Consider the following 5,621-nt stretch of genomic DNA (forward strand, 5'->3'; position numbering starts at 1 on the left):
GGTTTGCAGCTCGATTCATAACCACTACGCTACCAGAGCTCCTTAAGATCCATGTAGATAAGCTAAATATGTCATTCAACTTCCCCTTTATGGACAGGCTCGAAAGCAATGTCTGCTTTCTTTCTCTTTTTGTGTTCCATTCTTTGGAAAGCTCAGAAGAAATTTAATTTTACAGGTTGAGTTTACAAAATTATTTAAACCCTTTCCATACCCTTTTCTACCCCACCACCCAGTCTGTATTCCCCTCCCTGCCTCAAAATTCCTTGGTCTTCTGCCTCATGAGTATTGTTTATCCTGCCCACGTTGTAGGTGGGCTGCAGCTGTATGAGAGACAGGCACTTTATCAATACTGAACACCAGTTTAGTTTAGGATAAATGCCATTAGAGACAATCAAAAAGTACTTCAGAAGCAGGGATTGTATTGACCCCCTCCTTGGTTCCCAGCTCCCTGGGGGTGTTTATTTGCTTACTTGATAGAACTCAGGGGACAGATGATAAAATAGGACATGATCTCTTATTGGCAGCAACTACACAAAGACTCTTGCCAGCAATCTAGGCTGAACCTGCAAGTTTCCTAGATGCAAGGGCTCACCAACCAAGTTAGGAAAATGATCATTTCTTCAGGAAAACAAAAAATGCCCTGTAATTTTGATGACTTTTTCCCCCATCCACAAGTTTTATACTGTAGCCTCTTGGTGTTCCACAAGAAGAATTTTCTTAAGTTCCACTAATTGAAATCCCACTATGTTTCAGGAACTTTGTATACAATACGTGTAAAGTGGGGAGTGTGTTTCCTGGAGGAGGCCCTCCAGTGATTGTTGCAGTGTCATTGGGTGTGATGCTGGGCTTGAAGCTAGATTTGTCTGGTTCCAAAGTCTGTGTTCATGCTATTGTGCTTCCCTAGTAACAGGGGAATAACAGCCAAGAAAAAAAGATCTAAGTAGGAGTGACTATAAATTTTCCAGTCTGCTCAGCACATTATTGTCCACATAATAATTTTCACCCCTTCCCCACCACTCTTTCTGCGATGACTGGGAGAGGATAGCTAGCTGTTGAGTGGACTTCATTCATACTGATACATGGGGTGGCGCTGTGGGCTAAAGCACTGGGCTCCAATGTCGGTTTGAACCACAAGGTTGGTGGTTCAAACTCACTAGCCACTTCTTGAAAACCCTATATGTGGTGGGGTCGCTACAAGTCAGAACCAATTCAAAGACACTTAACAGCAACAATGTCTACATCAGAACAAAACGTCACCTAATCCTGTATCAGTCTCACGACTGCTGATATGTTCCAGTCCATGGTTGCAGCGATTATACTAATTCTCCTCATCAAAGGTCACCCTTGCCCCTCACTGACCCTCTGCTTCACCAAACTTGATGTCCTTCTCCAGAAATTGGTCCCTCTTGATGATGTGTCCAAAGCAAAAAAGTCTGGCAACGTTCTGTTAATGATCCATAGGTTTTCATCTGCTACTTCTGAGACATAGATTAGCAGGCCTTTCTTCCTGGTTTGTTTTACTCTGGACACTCAGCTGAAACCTGTCTGCTGTGGGTGACTCTGTTGGTATTTGAAATAGCAATGGCTTAGCTTTTTGCATTATAGCAATTCTTAAGTCACTGCAAACTGACAGACAGTTGGTGGACATGCATATATAGTGAGTCACAAAGATTCCAAGGACACACGTTTACCTAAATGTGTCTGTTACTTCGCACAAAACTCTAGCCCTCCCACACAGCCTCTAGCCACTCTACTTTGAATGAAGGGGAATCTATCGGGGGCACAACTGCCCATTGTTCTTGTGTAGAAGTGCTAGAGAACAGGGGTAGAATGTGGTGAACACTACAGTCTTTTGCTGGCTAATGGTGTATTTATACACCCTGCAAGTGGAAACAAAAGAATGAAGAATCTCTGGTCTTAAGTAAACCCATGTGTTCTCTTCCTCAAAAGGGAGGATTCAGCTCACTCTTCCATCCATTGCTCTGCACACAACAGAGAAGTCAAGTAAATATTTGCTGACTAAATGTGTATCAATTAGGCACCCATCAAATGTGTAGCAATGCCAAGGACAGGATTCAGGCTTTCTTACAATCTGACTCAAAATCCAAAGTACCAAAATAGGTTAGGTAGTTAAAAACTTGGGTCAATGGTCTCTTGCCATCTGGAGCAAAGGAAAGTGAAGAAAACTTAAGACTTAGGGGAACTAAGGGACTAATAGACCGCATGAACCACAGTGTAATGACCCTGCGATCAGAAGGAGTAAATGATGCATGCTCCACAACAGAGGGCCCTGGAAGAACTGGAAGACAAATGTAGAACAAACATCAAATTCACAATGAAGACAAATGTAGAACAAACATCAAATTCACAATGGAGACTGGAGGGACCCCTGAAACTACGGCCCTGGGGCACCTTCTGACTTGAAACTGAAGCCAATCCTGAAGACCGCTCTTCTGTCAAACAGTAGATAGGACCCGTCAATTATATGAGATCAAAAGGACAACATTTACCTGAAAGCAAACATAGGAAGGCAGGAAGGGGTAGAACATTTGGACAAAAGGCAACAAGGAGCCCATACAGAAATAGTCATTTGCTGGCTAATGCAGACACATTGCGGGGAACGCACCCAACATTCTGGAACACTTGATGTACAGACTATTGAATGGGAAATTAATTTGCTCTGTAGACCTTCACCTAAATCACAACACAAAGTTTTTCTTTTTTTATAAGAGAGAGAAGGAAAATTCCATCACTGAAGGAACTGGTTATTTTAGCTATAGAGTCATTATGGTAACAATTCAATCCCAGATAGTATAGCTTTGAAACCTTAGGCAAGTCATTTAGCATTTCTGCCCTCAGTTTACTTGGGTTTTATAATTTGATATATACTTTTTTAGAGAAAAAGTGATAAAAACAAGTCTCACTGAGAAAAGCCTTTTCCCCTGAACTAAAACAATTTAGAGAATTAAACTTGAACTTCTCATTCAAATTCCTGAGTGTTTGAAGCAAATTGGCAGAAATGATGGTTTTAAAACGAAGAACAAAAATTAAGCCATCTCACAAAAAGAGATCCTTATTCTGAGTGACACATTCATAATGGAACAAGAGTACTGAATAAATTGCATTAACTTTGTCACTTCCTAACAATGGGATACCAAAGAGGTGATTAAATTTATCTCCCTGACACAAGTGATAACTCCAAAGTGAAGGCAGTGTGATATTATGTAGAAAATGGCATCTTTTTCCTTCCTGTTTTAAAATGTTAGGCAATAACACATAAAAAATAATTAATAGATTCCTAAACTGGGGCTTAATGAGCTGCTCAAATTAAGCTGGGTTTCTTTTTAATTAATGTTTATTTTTAACAAACTAATAAATGCACATAGTAACGAGGGGGGCGGGGGAAGAGATGTCAGATGTTAATGAAAGGACAGACTGGGAAAAGCTGTCCCCGGCCTGCACACCTTCTGTCTCCAGCCCACTCCCCAAATGCATTCCCTTTGAATGTCTGAACTATTTCTTTTGGTATTTACCTCTGTACTTTAAAATAATTTGCTTATACTATTGTATCATTCTTGACCAGTTTTAGATATTATCCATTCATCTTTTTCTACTCTCATAGATTGGATTGTGTCCCCACTAAATACATGCCAACTTGGCTGGGCCGAGATTCTCAGTGGCTGGGTAGTTAGGCAATGATAAAATGTAGCTATTTTGTGATGATTCCCCATGGTGTGTTCTGATGTGATAAACCATTAGGAGGATTAAGGGTGGGATGCAAGATTCTTAATCCCATCACAATCCTGATTCAATGTAAGGGAGTTTCCCTGGGGTGTGGCCTACAACACCTTTTGTGTTACAAAGATAAAAGGAGAGAGACTGGAATAGAGAAATGGGGGCCTATTACCACCAGGAAAGAAGAATCAGCTGTGGAATGCATTCTTTGGACCCAGGGTCCCTGCCCTGTGAAGCTCCTAGACCCAGTGGACGGTTGAATCCGAGTTGCTTTGAGATATACAAGTAATGCTGGGTCTATGGATGCTGAAAGGAGACAAGGACCTTTCCTGAAAGTCAGCAAAGAAAGAGAAAGTCTTCCCTTGTAGTCACCACTCTGGTTACAAATGTCTAGCCTCCTAAACTGTGAGAGAATCAATTTCTGCTTGTTAAAAACACCCATGTGTGGAATTTCTGTTATAGCAACTCTAGATAACTAAGATATTTACCATCCACCTATCTGTCAGCTTGTCATAATTGTGTGTTGTTATGATGCTGGAAAGGAGCACTGGTAGCGTAGTGGTTACGAATCGGGTTGTGAACCTCAGGGTCAGCAGTTCCAAACTACCAGCTGTTCCGCAGGAGAAAAGTGAGGCTTTCTGCTCCCGTAAAGATTTACAGCCTCGGAAACCCTGTACAGGGTTGCTATGAGTTGACGGCACATTACAACAACAACAACAACAATGATGCTGGAAGTTCCTGGGGTGGTTCTGTGGGATAAAACACTAAACCAAAAGGTCAGTTTGAATCACAAGGTCCCCAGTTCAAACTCATCAGCTGCTCGTTGGAAACCCTACACAGCGTCACTGTTAGTCAGAACCAAATTGAAGGCACTTAGCAACAACAATGATGTTGTACCTCACCCAAATCATGGTATTTTCAATAATCTCATATTATGTAGAATAATAATGCATTTGATTTATGCTGCTTAAAGGGAATATTAAAAGTACTATGGAGTGTCAAAAGAACAAACCAATCTGTACTGGAAGAAGTACAACCAGAATGCTCCTTGATAGTCAGATGGGCAGACTTGGTATCTCGTACTTCGGGCATACTGTCAGGAGGGACCAGTTCCTAGAGCAGCATATAAGGACATATATGTGTTGCCTTATATATATATATGCAGTTGTACATATGTTGTATATATATATATGCAGTTCAGTGCTGATCTTACAGTCACACACCAGGAATACATATATATACATGTAAGTGTGTGTGGACTGCAAACTGCAGGGTCGGTGGTTCAAACCTGCTAACCCACTTCTTAGAAACCCTATGTAGGGTCACTATGAGTCAGAATCAACTCCACAACCCTTAACAATACTTAACAGCAACAAGCAATATATATATGCATACATGTATGTTCAGAGTTGTGCCCTACAGCAAACACACTGGGGTAAGACTCCATGTGTAACTTCTCTCCCTTGACTAGGAAAGTGGACAGAATTGTCATATATGAGGAATTTATGCAACTGACCCAGAATGGTACCCAGCTACAGAACTTCATCCTGGACAGGAACAGCATCCTTGTGGATGGGTATTCACCCAGCAGACATGATGCCTTGGTCAAGAATGTTGGTCTCCCCTTCTGGGCCATCATCCTCATCTGCTTGGCGGGACTCCTGGGACTCATCACCTGCATGATGTGCTGTTTCCTGGTCACCATCTGCATGCGGAAGAAGGAAGGAGACTATGAGGTGCAGCATCACCACCTGGGCTACTATCTGCCACACCTAGATCTGAGGAAACTGCAATAGCTGGATGTGCTGGGGGGCCCTGCCCCTAACCTGGGTCCAAAGAAGCTTGTCTGGAGGAGAAATAAACCACATTGGTCTGAAAAATAAATA

This window comes from Chrysochloris asiatica, unplaced genomic scaffold (assembly GCF_000296735.1).
Source record: "Chrysochloris asiatica unplaced genomic scaffold, ChrAsi1.0 scaffold00008, whole genome shotgun sequence".
Lineage (NCBI taxonomy): Eukaryota > Metazoa > Chordata > Mammalia > Afrosoricida > Chrysochloridae > Chrysochloris > Chrysochloris asiatica.